At 42.0% G+C, this 21,805-nt stretch overlaps 1 pseudogene; it reads left to right on the plus strand.

The window, feature by feature from the left end:
• Window positions 1–13,750: 13,750 nt before the first annotated feature.
• On the plus strand, window positions 13,751–15,607 carry LOC120294708 (annotated as a pseudogene).
• The last annotated feature ends 6,198 nt before the right edge of the window (window positions 15,608–21,805 follow it).

Genomic DNA, 21,805 nt, shown 5'->3' on the forward strand with positions numbered 1-21,805 from the left:
TCTGCGACAACACCCATTTTTTGTTAAACATTTTTTAACACCCTTTCATCATCTTCTTCTGTTTTGCTCTCAATCTGACCCTTTGTGCCAAAGCGATGATTAGAAGGAAAATTTGAAAATTCCTTTTTTGCTCTTCTAGCATCTATCAGTCGTAATGGCTCTCAAGAACAAGGTTTTATTCTTGTAGCCATTTTCTTTCAAGAAAGAACTTATTAAATCCATGGGACTTCCCCCATTTTTCAAAAACTCATAATGCTTTAGAAGTACCTCAGGCTTTCTTACCAAAATAGGAGCTACTTCCCGAGTAACTTCTTCTTCCACTGATATCATCCTCGGTGAGATCAAAATGCGTCAGACCTTCAGGGACAAACCGAGGCTTGTGACTAGCAATACGAGAGGATTTCCTCTTATAAGACATCGAAGCAAACTTGGAGGACTTTGATGACATGTTCATGTGTGATCGGGTGAGAAGTTTTGAAGAGAATGTGAGCCTTTAAAGAATAGCCAATAAACTCACCCAAAAAGCCCGTTCGATATAAAATTGAGGAAAAGCCTTTTGACAGTCAAAGGGCTGTTAGGCCAGACTTCACGTGCTCTACACTCATCATCTCTATTATGGAAGCAAAATTGTGTCACAACCCGAACCTCGAGCGTGCGAACATCCCTTGACGGTCAATTAAAAAAGTAACGTCCCAAAACATGTTGCCGACCTAGTCTTTTATCTTTCGATTAAACGCATGTGGAAGCGAATTAAATAAATACCCAGTCAACCAACAAATCAAGGTTAGTAAAACACAACAAACGATTTCCAAAAACATCACTTTTATTTATCCACTTGTTAAGCCAAGGAGTTTAACATTTACAGACCTACAACAAAAGATAACTCCTACACGACCTATGAGCAAAAAGGGGTCAGAAAGGTCAGGGTTAACTCTAGCTTTACTAACGGTAAGGTCAACCAAAAAGTGTCACATCTTACGCCCACCACATCCGCACTTAGCAAATCTCCACGCTACGGCCCTGAAAATGGTTAACAACAACGGGGTGAGATAAAATCTCACTGAGTCAACTTCCTAAACCTCGATTAGGACACAAATTCATACGGAGGTAGCCTAATCATGCATTGGAATACAAATCTTACCTCACCTTGTCACACCCTTGCTTATTAGTACGTCACATATGCCTTTATCAATATAATAAACATAAACAATAATCAGAACACATAACTCTCATGCACCAAGCATCTACACGGATCCCGATTATAAGGTAAAACCTATTTTGGCACATCTCATACCATGCCTAATAGTTTTGCCCCATAATCAAGAACAATACATCACAATTATTCACATGTGTTTCGATTATTACGACCCCTCAAATCATGGCCAACACACGAGTTGGCGGTCTTCCGGCATGATCGGGCATCGTCTCGCCCTATCAGGCACGACATCATCTAGAACCCCCGCCTAGACAGCATTCCATAAAGAAGTATCAGTCCAGCCTCAACTGCAACTCGGCATCCAATAAAAATCGGGCATCACCCCCAAACTTCTGTTGGGTGACAGGATCAATTAAATGACCACACAGGCACGTCAACACTCAAGTCAATTTTTATCTTCCATCAATTAGCCCAGTGTAAAAGATTTCGTGCTTAAATAACAAATCTCGGAAAATTTCTACATTTAAAATTCCGATAAAATAATCACACGTGGTCACGTATTTAAAATCAACCTTATCAAACTTTGCACACTTTCATTTTAAAACATCATTGCCCCTTTTATCACGTAAAATACAGCGTCTATAAACGACACCTCAAAGTTTGCTATTTTCTTACCAATAAACTCTCTTTGAAAAATAGCATTTAAAATACATGATATGAGCAAACAACATCAAGGCATTACCTGCTTAAATGATAAGAATCAAGTGTAAATTCATCCAGTAGAACGAGCATAAAATTCTAATTAACGGCTAATCCATCATTAATTACACTAATCGTGATTAATTAGACTAATCGCGATTAATTAGGCTAATTACGATTAATTAAACTAAACTTGATTAATTAGCCTAACTTTAATTAATTAAAAATTAATTGACGTTAATTAAAATAATTACGATTAATTAAATAAATAACAATTAATTAAACTAAACTAATTGCCGTTAATATTAAACTAACCACCCCCTAAATGCATTAATGCCCTAATCCATGATTAGGAGGTTAACTCACCAATTTTTGGCAACGGCAAGCTCATGGCAACAGCGGCACAACGGTGACAAAGACACGAGTCTCATGGCACCAACGGTAGCATGATTGGCATGGTGGAGACGGTGGTGGTCGCGGCTTAAACCCACAACCAAGGTGGGGAGGCTTGGTTCGGGACGTGGCGAGCGGGTGGCTTGCGGATGGCAGTGACGGCACGATAAACGACGTGAGGGACACGGGTGGTGGCTTGCAGCGGCGCGACAGTTCTTGAAGCTCACGGCCAAGGGAGCCGTGACTAGAGCGGCCGCGGAGGGTAGGAAGGCTGCCGAAGATGGGGAGGCCAAGAGGTGATGTGACATCCTGATTTTCGGGTTCTATTTTTGATTGAATAAGCTAGGCTTTTCATCAATGCGCCGATAGTTCCTTTCTCTGAGCTGATCACTCACAAGATAACTAGTCTATTGGGTGAAGCCGTTAAGGAATCTAAATATAATAAACTTGAGAATTCAACCAGAAATCGACTGCTCAACTGTGTTTATCTACAATGGTCAATACGGCATAGTCAAAATCGATCAGAGATCGGAGATAGGTCAGTTCGACTGAGCTATGTGATTAGAGTGTGGGTGATTCTACCTAATTGCAAAACTCTTGTCGAACGGCACTAGATAGTTTTTTTTGTCATTTCTGTACCCTGTATTTGCATTAGAAACCTTGAGATTTTCACGACAATCGAAAGTCACCAATGACTTGAAGATACACAATGTGGATCGAAAATAATCAACCATGGGTCAATTGCATTAAAAATTCTTAAAAGCTACCTAGTAGGTTAGGTCACGGTAAAATCATGCCGATTGAAATTAATCGCGAATTTAAACCCGATTTCAGAAATTGAAAGTTCTGTCATATCACAATTCATTTTATAAACGTTGAATCATCCTCCGAAGATTTTTCTGAAACCCGAATTTTCAGCGAAAATTCAAAGTGGGGCCGTTTTGGACCGGGAAAATTGGAAGACCGTTTTTTAGCGCACCATTGGTCGTCAAGTTGGTTCAATTGACGAGGAAAATCACTAGATGGGCGATGGCATCTTGGCTAAATTTAAAAGGGTTAAATTGAGCACAAATGGAGATGGATTGAAGTGAAATTGGAAGGGGAATTGAAAGAAATGGGATGGCAAGTGTTCCAAAATTCGTAGGCCTTGTGGGGAGCAACATTTGGACCACTTGGTTGGGTTGCTAAGGAAGCTTGGCTGCTACAAATTGGCTGAGGAAGACAACCATTCATGGTGGGGCATTTGAGAGCTTTGGATATTTTGTGGCACCTCCTCATCTTCAGCAACCTCCTTCATCCTCCTTGCTCCTCCTTTATCCATTGTTGAGGCATTTGAGAGCTTGTGAGAACCAGAGAAACTAGCCATCACATCACTATTTCTCCCCTCTTCAGCCCCAAGCAAATTCGTAGCCTTTTCTCTCCTATTTTCCTTCTCTGCTTTTCTACTCCAATTGACTTTCTTGTGAAAAGTTGAATTGACTGTTGCCTTCCTATGAGAATCAGCCTTCGTGCCACCCACCATCGCGCTTAGAAGGCCCAAAACGTTCAGGAGGACCCGGCCGCTCGCCAAACGGGTTGGCCGGCCAGAAGAAATTGCTCGCCGGTCTATCGGTCTGCCACTCCTTTGCCTATTTCACCCGTTTCAGCCATTTTCATCCCATTTTGACCTAGCCTCCACCCATCCCAGCCACCAGCAAGTCCCCCTCAACCCCCAGGTTCCGCCGGTCGTTGGCCAACCCCTCGCCGAAGCTTTGGCCAAGCTCGTTCAGCTCTGTTTCTCCACTAGCAATATAGTTTTTAGAGTTTCAAAGGGGAGTCCGAGTTTGTGGTTGCTGTTCCAACCTCGGGATCGCCTTTTATCGTCGTGGTTGAGGTTCCCGAGCGTAGCCTCTGTCGTCACCGTCATGTCCGTGTTTCCGGCCCGTTTAACGGGTGAGTTTAGCTCCTAATCCCTTAATTAGTGCCAAAACTTGCTTATGATTGCTTTAATTAGTGTTGATTCTAGTTTAAGAGATTTAATTAAGCTATGTTAGTCCTAAGATAGGTGGTTAGATGAATGGCTAGGAATAGTTTAATTTAATCTAGCATTATTTGTTTAATTGTGGCTTATGTGCTTAATTAAGTTTGGTTAACTTTAATTGATTAATTGCTTGCTTTAATTAGTGTTTTTAATGACTTTTGGATTTAATTTATTAGTTATTTAATTCTGGAAATTCACTGTTCGTACGAATATTGTTCACGAAACACTGTTCACACGCACTGTTCACCCGAGAATGAAAAGTATCTAATTTCATGTGCTTTGACCTTATGAGATGATTTGAGTGTATAAATGCATGGTCATCCGCATGAATCAAGTGATTTTCACAAAAAGGGAATAATGGATTGTCCGAGGGACATTGGAGAGGCACCGCTTTTATGAGAGAAGGATTTGAGGAGGTATGTTTGCGTCATCACTAAGTTGAACCGTCAGCCAACGAAAGTTTGGGGGCGGTACCTGACGGGAGTCGGAAGCCGGTTGCAATAGATTCTAGACCAATGTCCCTTTTGGGATAGCATCCAAATAGAAGTTTTAGACGTAGCCGTGCCCAATGGGGCAAGACGAAGCCCAATTAGCCCGGCGGAAGTTGGATGATCACTGACTGGAAAGTTAGCCATGGCCGGTAGGTCATTAATAATTACAGCATGCATGAGTGTTGAGGTGGATGAGCACTAATTCGAAAGTTAGCTATAGCCGAGAGGTCATCAATAAGTGGAACACGCGTGAGGGTTGAGATGGTTGGGCATTATTATGAGGTAAAATTGTGTGACACGGTATGAGACGTGTCATGAAGTTTTTACCTTATAATCGAGACCTGTGTAATTGATTAATGCATGATAGGTGGCGCACTAAAGTGCAAGAGCGTATGAGAATCATGGTGTCATTAGTTCCGATTATACATGTTGATCACATTATTTATGGCATGCATGCATGAATCAATAACATGTAGGGTGTGGGAATGGACGGGTGAGATCGCTTGTGACACGACTCGTATGTGATTGATAAACTGTATCATCTAATGGCCATGTGCATTGCATGCATTGTGCTAAGATTCAACGTGTAGGGTATGGCAGTCCAGATAAGGTTGCATGCAAATCGATTTGTTGATTGTTGGTTGTTAGTCGTGGTTTGTTTGTGGGGTGGTTTTGGAGAGATACCCCGAGTTGAGTTAGTGTTCTAACCGAGGGCTTAGAGGAGGACTCGCTGAGATTTTAATCTCACTAGTTATTGTATAACCATTTTCGGGTCTTTAGTGTGAAGAACCAGGAGCTTGAGGCGGAAAGGTCAGGAGCATGGATGGCTTAGTAGTTCTTCTTGGAGATAGATCTCTTGTACATAGACCTTTGAGTTGGTCTCTGTGTATAAACTAGTTTGTTTATGAAAAGTGTTTTGGTGAAAATGATATCTTGCTTTTCTATCCCATATTTGTGTTTTTTGGGATTGTATTATACACTTCCGCATGTGTAATTAAAAGAAAGGGTCGGCAATGAGTCTTGGGACATCGCTTTCTATCGACCAAGGAAGTGGTTGTTGCATGCCCGAGGTTCGGGCCGTGACATCCCCGCCCAAAGTGGTATCAGAGTAAGGTTAGAGTTTGGAGTGATAAGGTGCGATGAGATTTGGGATAGTTTGTATAAAAGGTTTTTTCCTTATGCAGACGCCTGTGATTGGTTAGCTGATTGGTGGTTGTTTTGTGGGTCACTTAGTTTTCCTAATTCTGTGTGGAATTGAGAGGTAAGTTCTATAGAGGTCCTATAAAATGAGTGATCCGGATCAGATGACTCCTTGGAAGAGGATTGTCACGTCCGTTTCTCGGGGTATGACACTAACTAGGGTCGGTACTCGAGGTAGAGCGACGGCTCAAGCCAGTGCGAGAGAGAGAGTACCACTACAAGCGGTACCGGTGTAGCAGCACTTGGCGATCCGAGAATTGATGGGATTGTAAAGGCACTCGAGATTTTTGGAAATCTAATGGAGCAGCAAGTTCATAATCAAGCTGCCGTCGCCGCCGCTGTAGCCGCACCTACTAGAGTCCAACTCGGGATTGTGATCGGGAGAGACCGATGCACAAGTTAGTTGAGCAGTTTCTGAAGTTGCAACCGTCGAAGTTCACAGGAACGGGTGATCCCGAGGCTGTAACCCTCTAGATTCAAGAATTAGAGAAGGCCTTCGACCTGCTGAGGTGCTCGGAAGAAGATAAGGTAGTCCTTGTGGTTTGTCAGCTGCAAGGTAATGCAAACACTTGGTGGAAGGCCACCAGAGGAATAGTGTCCCAAAAGGCATGGTTCTGGTGTGGAATACCTTTGTGGAAGTCTTCAATGGAAAGTACTTCTTTGATTGCGCCAAGGAATAGAAGATGGAGGAATTTCAGCGCCTTCGTCAGGGTTTGATGACAATAGACTAGTATGAGGCCAAATTTGCAAAGCTATCGCAATACGCCCTTAAGCTGATAGAGGATCTAGCTGACAAAGCTAAGAGGTTCAAGAACAGCCTTCGACTAGAGCTGAGGACTCCTCTAGTGCCGTTCGATCTGAAAGATTATAATGAGCTATATGGATAGGCCTAGTTGTTAGCGAGGAACTTGAATGAACAAGCTGCCGCATCCGGGGTCATGGTTCAGGTCAAGCAAAAATGGTAGTCGATTAAAGAAGAGGCCGATGACTGGAGGAGAGTATCCCATTCGTCCCAACTGAAAGGATAGAATCAGAAAGCCAGCACCCAACCCAAACGACAGATGTCGAATTTATAAAAGGAGGTATGGACTAACTCCGTGTCTCGGTCTAACGAGAGCGTGCTACGGATGTAACCAGCATGAGCACTAGGTGAAGGATTGTCCACGCAGGCCGATGGGACCACAGTAGCTCCAACCGCCGCCACCGATGGGATAGAACAGAAGAAATGCACTGCAGATAGGGCATTACTAGGATGGCGAAGAGGACAGGAATGAACCGCGTCATGCACCGATCAAAGGAAGAATGATTTTGGGATAATTTTATCAGAGTGGCACATCAGAATTTTGGTTAGGCTTGTAGAATTTCAGTTTGTGAAATGAAGTTGTAAAAAGGAAAATCACTGGTTAGAGTGGTACTTGGCTATTTTTGCTTATGTATAACTTTGAGGTTGTAAATGAAAAAAAATTAGCTCAAGGAGAATCTTGTTGTAATGAATCGTTGTTATGCAGTAATTCACTTTAACCCGTCAGCGAGAGAAAGTTTCAAATTTGTTGAAAATCGAGGAAGACCCTCGTTTCTTTTAATGTCGTCATTTAAGGCAACCGGTTATTGGATGTGGGTTGCCAATGTTATTTGGCAACTGTAGTGGATACGATAGTTGATGAGCCGAAAGTGGAGAGCATCGCGTGGTACGGAAGTTATTTAATGCGTTCCCTGAGGAATCATCCGGTTTGCCCCAAGAAAGGAAGATCAGGTTCGTGATAGTGTTTATTGACGACATTCTGGTGTACTCGAGAAGTTATGAGGAGCACGAAAGGCATTTGAGGATGGTACTTCAAACCCTAAGGATTCATGAGTTGTACGCTAAGTTTAGCAAGTGCGAGTTTTGGTTGACTCGTGTTGCGTTCCTAGGTCACGTGATTTCAGGCGAAGAAATCTCCGTGGAACCATCCAAGATTGAAGCAGTTATCAATTGGCCAAGACCGACTACCATGACAAAGATCAGAAGCTTTTTGGGTGTGGCAAATTACTATAGAAGGTTCGTGGAAGAATTTTCAGCTTTAGCATCGTCATTGACTCAACTATTGAAGAAGGAAGAAAAATTGTGTGGACAGACAAGTGCGAGTGTAGTTCCCAAGAGCTTAAGCAGAAGCTGAATACTGCACCTGTGCTGACCACACCATCTGGTCATAGAGGATATGAGATCTATAGTGATGCGTCATTTAGAGGATTGGGTTGCGTGCTGATGCAACATGGTAGGGTCGTTGCATACGTGTCCCGTCAGTTGAGACCTCATGAATTGAATTACTGGACGCATGACTTGGAACTCGCAGCAATCATTTTCACAGTGAAGATTTGAAGACATTATTTGTGCAGAGAAAGATTCCATATCTTCACAGACCATTAAAGTCTCAAGTATCTATTCTCCCAAAATGAGCTGAATATGAGACAACGTCGCTGGATGGAACTTCTGAAGGATTATGATTGCGATATCGTGTATCACTCTTGAAAGGCGAATAAGGTCGCAGATGCATTGAGTCGGAAGTCTTCAGTTGCACAGATGATGGTTAAGGAGTGGATTTTACTCGAGAAAGTTTGAGATTCGATTTTCAAATTTAAGGTATGCCACTTTTCAAATCTTATGGCAACCCTCAGAATTGAACCAGAAGTCCAGATTAGAATCAAGACGCTTCAGTTGACAGATCCAAAGATTCAGAAGATTCTGCAAGAGGATATCGATAAGAGAAAAGCTAATTTTCATATTTATGAAGATGGAACACTAAGATTCCAAGGACAATTGTGTGTACCTGATGATACAGAGCTTAAGGAGGAGATCTTACCAGAAGCTCATCGTAGTAGTTACAGCATTCATCCAAGCAATACAAAAATGTATAAGGATTTACGTAAACAGTATGAAGACGGATATCCCCAAGCAAGTCGTCAAATGTCTAACGTGTTAGCAAGTGAAGGCACAACATTGTAAGTTAGGAGGACTTCTGCAATCTCTCGAGATTCTCGAGTGGAAATGAGAACACATCACCATGGACTTTGTGATGGGCTTACCATCTGCAAACAGATGGCCAGTCTAAGGGGACAATTTAAACTCTCTAGGACATGTTGAGTGCGTGTGTGCTAGACTTTAAAAGAAGCTGGGAGAAACAACTTCATCTCGTCGAGTTCGCCTACAATATATTCATATGGCACCTTTTGAAGCATTGTATGGCGAGTGTGCGAATGCCGTGTGTTGGGATGTAGTTGGAGAACGGAAGATCGCAGCCCGTAGTTGGTTCAAGCAATCGGTGGATGCAGTTGCCATTATCGAGACATATTAAAGACCGCTCAGACTCGTCAGAAAGTTACGCAAATAAGCGTCGAAGGCTCGAATTCCAAGTTGGTGGTCACGTCTTTCTGAAGGTGTCACCAATGAGGGGTACTTCACGCTTTGGTAGGAAGGAAAAGCTGAGTCCGAGGTACGTAGGTCCCTTTGAGATTTTGGAAAGAATCGGGATCCTAGCGTATCGTCTTGTATTGCCACCGAGGTTGGTGCAAGTGCATGACGCCTTTCATGTGTTGATGTTGAGGATGTATGAGTCTCGACCTAACCCATGTGCTAAATCTTGAAGAATTAGACGTGGACGACGAGTGTCGTACATGGAAAGCCCGGTTCGATTGTGGATCGGAGAACGATTCTACACACCAAGACGATCTCGTTGGTCAAAGTGGTCTAGCAACACCGCGAGATAGAAGGAGCAACATAATAAAGTGAAGACTCGATGAGACAACTCTATCCCCACCTTTTTTATTAAGATTTGTAAAGGTTTAAATTTCGAGGATGAAATTTTTATAAGAGGGGAAGAATTATGACATCTTGATTTTCGAGTTTTGTTTTCGATTGAATAAGCTATGCTTTTCATAGACGCGCGGATAGTTCCTTTCTCTGAGCTGATCACTCACGAGATAACTAGTCTATCAGGTGAAGCCGTTAAGAAATCTAAACGCAATAAACTTGAGAATTCAACCATAAATTGATTGTTCGACCGTGTTTATCTACAAAAGTCAATATGGCATAGTCAAAATCGATTAAAAATTGGAGATAGGTCGGTTCGACTGAGGTATGTGATTAGAGTGTGGGCGATTCCACCTAATTGCAAAATTCTCGTCGAACGATACTAAACCAATTTTTCTGTCATTTCTGTACCTTGTGTCCGCATTTGAGACCTCGAGATTTTCACGACAACCAAGAGTCACCAATGAGTCGAAGATGCACAATGTGGATCGAAAATAATCGACCACGGGTCAATTGCACTAGAAATTCCTAAAAGCTACTCGGTAAGCTATCTGGTAGGCTAGGTCATGCTAAAATCACGTTGGATTGAAATTAACCGCAAATTTAAACTCGATTTCAGAAATTGAAAGTTCTATCATGTCATGATTCATTTTAGAAACGCCGACTCATCCTCCGAAGTTTTTTCTGTAAATCAAAGATTTCGGCGAAATTTCAAAATTGGGCCGTTTTGGACCGGGAAAATTGGAGGACCGTTTTTTAGCATGCCGTTGACTGTCAAGTTGGTTCAATTGACGAGGAAAAAACACGAGATGGGCAATGGCATCTTGGCTGAATTTATGGGAGTCAAATTGAGCTCAAATGGAGAAGGAATGAAGTGAAATTGGAAGGGGAATTGAATTAAATGGGATGGCAAGTGTTCCAAAATTCGTAGGCCTTGTGGGGAGCAACATTTGGACCACTTGCTTAGCTTGCTAAGGAAGCTTGGCTGCTGCAAATTGGCTAAGGAAGACAGCCATGCATGGTGGGGGCATAGAACTCAAGTGCTTTGGATATTTTGTGGCCCCTCCTCATCTTCAGCAACCTCCTTCTTCCTCCTTGCTCCTCCTTTATCCATTGTTGAGGCATTTGAGAGCTTGTACGAACCAGAGAAACTAGCCCTCACATCAATCTCTCTCCCCTCTTCATCCCCAAGCAAATTCGTAGCCTTTTCTCCATTGTTTTCCTTCTCTACCTGTTTCTGCTCTAGCTGACCTTGTGAAAAGCTGAGTTGATTGTTGCATTCTTGTGAGAATCAGCCTTCGTGCCACCTACCATCGCGCTCAGAAGGCCTAAACCATTTAGGAGGACCCGGTCGTACGCTGAACGGAGCTGCCGGCCGACCCGCCGACTGGCCGGAAGAAACTGCTCGATGGTCCGTCGATCCGCCCGGCAACCTACACTACTTCGCCCGTTTCGCCCGTTTCAGCCATTTTCCTTCCATTTCGACCCAGCCTCCACCCATCCTAGCCACCAGCAAGTCCCCCTCGACCCCCAGGTGCCATTGGTCACCGGCCAACCCCTTGCCAAAGCTCCGACCAAGCCCGTTAGCTTTGTTTCTCCTCCGGTAGTCCAGTTTTCAAAGTTTCAATGGGAGTCCGAGTTTGAGGTTGCTGTTCCAGCCCCGAGACTGCCTTGGATCATCGTGGTTGAGGTTCCCGAGCGTAGCCTCCATCGTCGCCGTCATGTCCGTGTCTCTGGCCCGTTTAACGGGTGAGTTTAGCTCATAATCCCTTTATTAGTGCCTAAACTTGCTTATAGTTGCTTTAATTAGTATTGATTCTAGTTTAGGAGATTTAATTAAGCTATGTTAGTCCTAAGATAGGTGGTTAGATGAATGGCTAGGATTAGTTTAATTTAAGCTAGCTTTATTTGCTTAATTATGGCTTACGTGCTTAATTAAGTTTGGTTAACTTTAATTGATTAATTGCTTGCTTTAATTACTGTTTTTAATGACTTTTGGATTTAATTTACTAGTTATTTAATTCTGGAAATTCACTATTTATACGAATACTGTTCATGAAACACTATTCACGCGCACTATTCACCCGAGAATGAAAAGTATCTAATTTCATGTGCTTTGACCTTATGAGGTGATTTGAGTGTATAAACGCATGGGCATCCGCATGAATTAAGCAATTTTCACTAATGCATGTGCACTCGAGAATGAAAAGTATCTCCAATGTCCCTCGGATTGTCCGAGGGACATTGGAGAGGGACCACTTTTATGAGAGAAGGCTTTGAGGAGGTATGTTTGCACGATCGCTAAGTTTGAACCGTCACCCAATGGAATTTTGGGGGCGATACCTAACGGGAGTTGGAAGCCGATCGCAATAGATTCTGGACCGATGTCCCTTTTAGGAATTCATCTAAATGGAAGTTTTAGACTTAGCCATGCTCGAAGGGGCAAGACGAAGCCTGATTTTTATCAATAGCCCGGCGGAAGTTAGATGATTGCCGACTGGAAAGTTAGCCATAGCCAATAGGTCATTAATAACTAGAGCACACATGAGTGTTGAGGTGGATGAGCACTAATTGAAAAGTTAGCTATAGCCGGGAGGTCATCAATAAGTGGAACACGCGTGAGGGTTGAGTTGGTTGGGCCTTATTATGAGGTAAAATTGTGTGGCGCAGTATGGGATGTGTCATGACGATTTTATCTTATAATTAAGACCCGTGTGATCGATTAATGCATGATAGGTGGTGCACTAAAGTGCAAGAGCATATGAGAATCATGGCGTCATTAGTTCCGGTTATACATGTTGATCACATTATTTATGGCACGCACGCATGAATCGATAACATGCAGGGTGTGGCAATGGACAGGTGAGATCGCTTGTGATACGACTTGTATGTGATTGATAAATTGTATCATCTAATGGCCATGTGCATTGCATGTATTGTGCTGAGATTCAACGTGCATGGTATGGCAGACTGGGTAAGGTTGCATGTGAATCGATTGTTGATTGTTGGTTGTTAGTCATGATTTGTTTGTGGGGTGGTTCTAGAGAGATACCCCGAGTTGAGTTAGTGTTCTAACTGGGGCTTAGGGGAGGACTCACTGAGATTTTAATCTCAATGGTTATTGTATAATCATTTTCAGGTCCTTAATGTGAAGAACCAGGAGCTTGAGGCAGAAAGGTCAGGAGCATGGATGGCTCAGTAGTTCTTCTTGGAGATAAATCTCTTGTACATAGACCTGAGAGTTGCCCTCTGTGTATAAACTAGTTTGTTTATGAAAAGTGTTTTGGTGAAAATGGTATCCTGCTTTTCTATCCCATATTTGTGTTGTCTAGGGATTTTATTATACGCTTCAGCATGTACAATTAAAAGAAAGGGTTGGCGATGAGTCCTAGGACATCACTTTCTATCGACCAAGGAATGGGTTGTTGCATGACAGGTGGTTGTGCTGATGGAGGGGGGAAAAAGGTGCAGTGGTGCTGGTGGTGGGGAGTAGAACGACAGCAAAGGAAAGGAAGAAGAAGAAGAAGAAGAAGAAGAAGAAGAAGAAGAAGAAGAAGAAGGGGGTTTTGGCTGAGAGGGTGGGGGGGTGAGAAGAGAGAGGGAGAGAGAGAGAGAAAAGAGAGAGAAGAAAGGACAGAAGAAAATGGGGGGGCAGGAGGTGACATGAGGGGGAAAAAGGGAGAAAAGAGAGAGACAGAGAGATAGAGACAGAGAGAGACAGAGATAGAGAAAGAAAGGGAAATGGGGAAGAATTGGCAAAAAGGGGGAAACGTGGGGAAAGGAGAAAGAGGAGAGAGAGAAGAAGACAAAAAAAGGAAAAAGGGGAGAAAGGGGATGTCACAAATTGCCTATCAGGAAATAAAAAATTTGTATGTGGGAGGCTATTGGGCCGGACTTCACGTGTTCTGCACTCATCATCTCTATTATGATTCCAGCTATTGGGCGAACAAAGATGATGAGTGTTAGCTGGAATCATAATAGAGATGCTGAATGCAGAACACGTGAAGTCTGGGGTAGATGATGAGTGCAGAACATGTGAAGTTTGACCTAATAGCCCTTCCATGTATTTAAAAGACGGGACGCAATATTTGGCTGATCGCGTGATTATATTTTCCTTCTGCTCCAAACGGCTTGGGACTGAAAATCTCTGTAAAGTCACGATACTTATACGAGCATGGTCGTGAAAGAGTCTCTGTATTTTGCCATTTTCAAGACAACCCAGAAGAAGCTAAACCAGGTCCATCTCTCCTCCTAAATTTTTTCTAATCTTAGATCAGTCCTTGTGAAAATTACCATGGATAGTGAACTTCATCGACTTCACATCTTCTTCCTGCCGTTCATGGCTCATGGCCACATGATCCCGACTATCGAGATGGCCAGACTTTTCGCAACCCGAGGCATCAAGGCCACCATAGTCACCACCCATCTCAACCTCGCCGTTTACTTGAAGCACATCGAGAGAACCAAGCACTCTGGTTTGGATATCGACATCCTAACTGTCAAGCTCCCTTCCGTGGAGGTCGGGTTGCCTGAGGGATGCGAGAACATAGAAGCCATCATTTCCAGTTCCGGTGCGAACAGTAGAGAACTGGTGGTTAAGTTCGTTAAGGCCTTGAGCATACTCCGAGAACCGCTTCTGCGGCTCCTGCAAGAACATAGACCCGATTGCCTCATAGCTGATATGTTCTTTCCATGGGCTACAGATGTTGCTGCTGAGTGTAATATTCCTCGAATAGTTGTTAATGCTCTTTGTTTATTCTCAATGAGCGCGTATGAAACCATTAGTCGATATGAACCCCACAAGAAAGTTTCATCTGACTCAGAAGCTTTTATTGTGCCTGACCTTCCTGGGGAGATACAGCTGACGAGGCATCAACTAGCTGATCATCATAAACAAGACAATGATTTTGCCAAGTTGTTGAGAGAAGTATATGCATCGCAGTTAAAGAGCTTCGGGAATGTTGTTAACAGCTGTTATCAACTCGAAAAGATTATGCAGATTATTTTAGGAATGTGTTGGGCAGGAAGGCCTGGCTTGTTGGTCCTCTCTTATTGTACAATAAGGACGTGGAAGATAAAACAAATAGAGGAAAGGAAGCATCTATTGACAAGGATGAGTGCTTAAAATGGCTGGACTCCAAAGAACCTAATTCTGTCATTTATGTGTGTTTCGGTAGTGAGGCCAGCTTTAATTCTCAGCAGCTTATGGAAATTGCATTAGGACTTGAAGCTTCTGAGCAAAACTTCATATGGGTCGCCGGGAAAGGGAAGAAGGAAGAGCAAAATGGAGATGATGATGATTGGCTACCGCAAGGTTTCGAGGAGAGAATGGAAGGGCAGGGCCTGATCATAAGAGGATGGGCACCCCAAATGCTGATACTTGATCACGTATCAGTTGGAGGATTCATGACTCACTGCGGGTGGAACTCAATTCTGGAAGGAATATGTGCTGGGCTTCCTATGGTTACACGACCCATGACTCATGATCACTTCTTGACCGAAAAGTTGGTGACTCAGGTGCTCCAGGTTGGGATTGGTGTTGGGGTTAAACGGTGGGTTGATATCGGGGTTGCTGGAGATATCGTCAGTAGAGACGACATCTGCAAGGCGGTGAGGCAGATTATGGTAGGTGAAGAGGCTGAGGAAATGAGAAGAAGGACAAAAGCGCTCCAGGAAATTGCTAGAGCGGCTGTTGAAGAAGGTGGATCTTCTTATACAGACTTGACTTCTTTAATTGAAGAACTGAGATTACATAGAGCCGCTACTCGTGAATAAAAGAAGTAGTGCACTGCTATGTTCTGTAGTAACATCTTTTCTTTACATGTTGATTGTTGCCTAATCTGAAATTTTGCAGATCTAGCTACTCATATTTGCTTGATTAGGAATGGCCTATGAAGCTCTTATATTTTCGAGTTGACTTTATATTTGTATTGGTAGCGACAATTATCTCTTCTTCCGAGATCATTTCTATGGCGAACGTATGCATGTCAACAAGCTACAGAAGAAGAAAACAATGGCAATGTCGCGACCTCGCTAGGTGCACCACTTAGGGTTTAACTAATGAACTATCAAGCTTGATCTTAACTCAGACTCTCTCAAACCCATACTAATTTGCAACTTAGGGTTTAAGAATTATCACTAATCAGTTTACGGTGGGTTGATTATAAATCCAAATAAAGTATTTGGAGAAATACTTTATTCCTACGATCAAGAGATTTTGGATATAATGACTTGGTTATACTAGATTTCGCTGATGCATTTATGGTACTGTTCTTTTCATGAAAAAATGTTTAGTAGGAAGCTTACATCCATTTTATTACTTCTTAATATTTGAATGCACAAACCACTAATTTAACACCTAATAAAGCAGTAAATAAATTGTAGGATTTAGTTCAAAGCAATGAAAATATCTACAATGTTGGCTTAGAAACCACAACAACAACCTTATATATGATTTTTAATTAACAAGAAGCCACTCGATTTTTTGGGATTTTCAATTATTTAATAATGAGCCCTAAAAAAAAAAAAAACTATGGGCAATGCGTTCAGTGAGAATGCAATGACATGCAAAATGTGTCTATACTAAAACGACATAAGATGTCCAATCAAATAAACCTGACATACAATATAGGGAAAATTTCAAAAAATGACCTGAAGTACATTTATTTTCTCAAATATGGGCCCGAAATGAACTTTGTTTCAAATAAGAACCTGAAGTGGCTTTTATTGTTTCAAAATAAGGACTCGACCTTGCCGGATGCCGCCAGCTAAATTTTTCGAATCGTTAAGGGTATTTTCGTCATTTGGCAATTTCCCCTTTTTTTTTTTTTTTTTTTTCCTGGTTCTTCTTCTTCCTCTTCGTCGATGGCTTCCGGCCATTGGCAATGCCCACAAAGGGCTGGGCGAGGGTCGCCCTTGCCAGCGAGGGCCACCCATGCCAGCCACAGGCGAGGGATGGCATCGCTTGGGCATGGCAACCCTCACCCAGGGGGCTTCTACGAGGTCGGCCCTCGCTAGCTACTGGTAAGGGCCGGCAAGACCATCCCTCGCCTATAGCTGGCGTGGGTGGCCCTCGCCGACAAGGGCAACCCTTGCCTATGGTGCACCGACACGTTGCTACAACTTCCGTGTCGTGTCCGACACGTTCGGACACGCAGTCAACACGTGTCGGGAATCCGGATATGTGGTCAACCTTTTTCGACACGTTCCGACGGGCGTGTCCAAGAGAGAGGATGACTATGGAGGGTGGAGGTGAGGCCAAGGGCGCGAAGGCGAGGCCGAGACAACGAGGGAGGGCCAGAGGAAGAGCAGGCGATCCAAAGGACCGCGTTTGAGATGCTGTGATGGAGGGTCGGCGGTGACACTACAGCTATGAAAGAGGGCTCTTCCAGCGAGCGACTGCGATGAGGCGACCAGGAGAGAATTGTGTGACGAGGAGGAAGAAGATGCCGTGGTTAGAGTTTTAGCAAGGGGGAGGGTGGTGGGGGATGATGGAAAGAAACCGGGCAAGGGAGGAGGTGGCGTGACGATGAAAGAAATCGGGGCCGGAGAGGGGAGGTGGCGTGGGGTGGGGGAAGAGAAACCATGGGGGAGGCGTGGGGAATAAACCAAAGTTGGGGGGGGGATGGGGGTGATTGATGGGGGCGGGGGTTGGGGATGATTAATGTGGGTGGGGAGCAGGGGAAGCAGGTGATGTCGAGGGGAAGGGGGAGAGAGCGAGAGCAGTGGAGAAATCAACATAAGATCTTGGGGGTGGCAGGTGCTGTCGTGGGGGAGGAAGAGAGAGAGAGAGGAGGGAAGAAATCGAGGGCAAGATTTTAGGGTTGCGTGGGGATAAGGGAGAGAGAAATGGGGAGGGAAACGATTTTTGGGAACGAGTTTAGAAAGAAAAGAGGCGGAAATAATTTTGAGCGGTAAAGTTATTTTTGTTATAAAAATAAATAAATGAGTTAAAAAGTTATTTCAAAAAAAAAAATATTGAATGTTAAATAATAATACATTTTGATGATTATAGAATATCATAGATTTGTTTAAATAAAGTTGATTCTATTTTATTTTTTTGTTAGTCATTAGTCTTATTCATAATTTTTATTAAAGTTAAAAATATATTCCCAAATATGGTTACGCATTAATTATGAATATGTTTTTCAAATTTTCTAAGAATAGATTTATTAATATTATTAGCATAAATTCATTGTAAACTCTTTACTTATTTATTTATTTGTGAATTTGAATCAAATTAACTAAAAATGAAAATATTTATTTAATAATAACGTGTCACAACATGTTGGAATTCTCTATGATTGAGAAATGACGTGTCTGCGTGTCGTGTCGTGTCGTGTCATGTGTCCGTGTTGCGTGTCCGTGCTACATAGACTCTCGCCCAGCCCTCTATTGGCATCATTGGTGGTCGGCCAGCCACTGGCAAAGAGGAAAAAAAAAAAAAAAAAAAAAAGGCAGAAAATGGCGAAAAGGAAAAAAAGGAAGGAAAAAAAGGCGGAAAATGGCAAATGACGAAAATACCCTTAATCTCCGAAAAGTGAAGTCTTTATTTAAAACAAACATAATCACTTTAGGTCCTCATTTGAAAGAACATCCACTTTAGGCCCTTATTTGAGAAAGTTATGGCACTTCAAGTCCCTATTTGAAACAAGATCAACTTCAGGCCCTTATTTGAGAAAAAGTGGGCACTTCAGGTCCCATTTTCGAATTTTCCCTACAATCTATGTGTCACACAACATTAAATAAATGATCTAATCTAATGGTGGGCAAATATTAAATGTAGCTATTCTAACATGTCGAGCATATTAATTTAAATGGTCCTAAAATGTGATTTACTAAATGACATGCAATATGCAACTAATTCTACATGACACACGCATAATATTTTTTGTGTTTTTTATTTAAAATTCGAAATTAAAAATGCCCTATATTAGAACATGCCATCTAAATTAGAAAAAAATCTAATTCATCCTAAAGCAATGTTTTTATATTTTTTTATTTTGAAAATTCAAAATAAATAAATTACTTAACATGCAATCTAATCTAAGACGGACAATGTTATTAACAAGAATCAAATCAATTCAAATATATATGTTGGGATTTCTTTTTTATGGAAACAATCAAGCAAAAAGGATAGTTATTTAATTAAATAATATAATAAACAAAGTTTATCTTATTTAAATTCAGGAACAAAATAAATAAAAGATCATATCCAAGTGGTTAGGGATATTGGTGGAAGGTTATCCATTAAATTTGGAAACGGGTAAATCAATAATTGTATCCAAATAGTGAAATTATTAAAGATAGGATGTAAGATTTTCCGTGCCACCGGCATCATATCTCCTAATTAGAGATCAGATAGCCATACAAGCACATTGTTAAATTAGGAAAGTTTCCTAACTTTGGGTGATTTATTAGGATCTTGTAGATATACATTATTTAATTAATATATGCAATCGAATATAGTAAATCACTCAAAATATGCAATAAAATATATCAAATCAATTATGAATAAGATAATTTCCTAATTTTGAGGATTACTTTCCAAATTAAACACGACATAATCGGATAGGAACGGAACCACTGGCTCAACACTGGCGGTGGTGTGGTCAACACTCGCGGTGGTTGATGGCCAGCGGCTTACGCGGGTCAGGGCGTGGCGTGGTCGCACGGGTTGTCGAGGGCGCTGGACTGGGTTGCACGTCGACAGAAAGAACTTCAGGACCTCCCAAGTGGATTCATCTTCTTCTTTTCGGTGGCTTTTGTTCTTGTCCTCTACACTTTGCGATCTCCACCGAGTCTTCCCCCTACTTGGCACTAGATTGATGATTGGTGATCGTGGGTCTCACGGGAAAATCCAAATATTTTAAAATCTTTGCAAGTGATCGTTGAATGCGCTGCAATCGCAAGGGATCTATAAGAAAAGAACACGTTAAGTATAATGGTTTCTTGGCACTAGATTGATGATTGGTGATGGTGGGGTCTCATTGGAAAATCCAAAAATTTTAAATTAGCTGCAAGTAATCGTTGAATGCGCTGCAATCACAAGGGACCTACAAGAAAAGGACACCTTAACTATAATGGTTCCTGCTGGGAAACTTGATGACGAGGAGAGGACTGTAGAGAACGCTTGGATTAATGATGGCCAAAAAGATGGCGCGAGTGACGAAGCAATCGGCAATTTCGAAGGGAACCCAGTAACCGTGTGCACGGGGCTAAAATTTATTGACTTCAGAACTTGGTCCCAGGGGCAACATCTCCTCAACGAACATTTTTCCAACCTCATAAGCTTGAAATTTCTTAAATTGGATTATGTCAATCTTTCTGGAAACTTTGATAATCTCCTTTTAGAAATAAGATGGCTTCAATGGGCATGGTTGCCTTCAACATTTTCCTGTGATGAACTTTCACATGGATTAATTGGCCATCCTTGATCTATCATGAACCAAGATCACGGAAAACTGGAAAAAGGCTAGAATCAAATGAAGGTCGCATACAACACATATTCTTTATGTAATAATTTGTCTTTAATCAATATATAATATCATAGATTAATTTCTTTTGGAACGATTTACAATCACTTTTTGGAAAAGCTTGCAATGTACTCTAGGCACAAAACTTCAATACAATACGGCATATCATCCTCAGACGGATGGCCAGTCTAAGAGGACGATTCAGACTTTCGAGGACATGTTGAGAGCTTGTGTAATAGACTTCAAAGGAAGTTGGGAAGATCAGCTTCACCTGGTGAAATTTACTTACAACAACAGTTATCAGTAGAGTATCCAGATGGCTCCATTTGAAGCATTAGATGGCAAAGTATGCAAGACACCAGTGTGTTGGGATGGAGTTGGGGAAAGGAAGATAACGGGCCCAGAGTTGGTCCAACAGTCAGTGGATGTCGTGGCATTTATCAGAGGCAGATTAAATACCGCAAAAAGCAGACATAAAAGTTACACATATAAGCGCTGAAGAATATTGGAATTCCAAGTTGGTGATCACGTTTTTCTGAAGGTGTTGCCAATGAGGGGAACTTCACGCTTTAGAAAGAAAGGAAAGGTGAGTCCGAGGTACGTAGGTCCGTTTGAGATTCTTGAGAGAATCGGGACCTTAGCATATGTCTTGCATTGCCGCCGAGATTAGCACAAGTGCATGATGTCTTTCATGTGTCGATGTTGAGGAAGTACGAACCTGACGTGACCCACATGCTCAATTTTGAGGAACGTGGATGACTGAGTGTCATACGTGGAAAGCTTGAATCAAATTATGGACAAAAAGGAATGAGTGTTGCGTACAAAAATCATTCCGTTGGTCAAAGTGATTTGGCAATACCACGGTACTGAAGGAGCGACATGGGAGACTAAAAAGTCGATGAGAGAATTGTACCCCACTTTTTTGCTTAAGTATTGTAATGGTTTAAATTTCGAGCACAAAATTTTTATAAGAGGAGAAGAGTTGTGACATCCTAGATTTTTAATCCTGTTTTCAACTAAAAAAATCGTGCATTTCATTGACGCGCCTATAGGGCTATTATTAGAACTGATCAGTCTCGATATAACTAGATTATTTGGAGAAACCATTAAGGAATTTTAAAGCAATAGACTTGTGAATTTGACTAGGAATTGGCTTCTCGATCGTGTCCATCTTTAGAGGCCATTACGACATAGTTAAAAATCGATTTGAAATCAGAGATAGACTTGTTCAACAGAGATATGTAGCTAATCGTGAGTGACATCACTTAATTGAAAAATTCTTGTTGGCCAGCACTAGACTGATTTTCTTATTATTTTGGTACCCTATGTCCATATTTGAATCCTCAATAGTTTCACGATAACTGAGAGTCACCAATAAGTCGAATGGGTTCATGGTAGCTCGAAGAGAATTGACCACAGGTCATTTGCACTGAAAAAATTATGAAAGTTACTCGATAGCCTAGATCACGCTAAAAATGCGCCAAATAAAAATTAACCGCAAATTCGACTCCGATTTCTGAAATTGAAAGTTCTATCATGTCATAGGTCATTTAGAAACGTCAACTTATATTTCGAGGAATTTTC

The sequence above is a fragment of the Eucalyptus grandis genome, chromosome 6 (assembly GCF_016545825.1).
Source record: "Eucalyptus grandis isolate ANBG69807.140 chromosome 6, ASM1654582v1, whole genome shotgun sequence".
Taxonomy (NCBI): domain Eukaryota; kingdom Viridiplantae; phylum Streptophyta; class Magnoliopsida; order Myrtales; family Myrtaceae; genus Eucalyptus; species Eucalyptus grandis.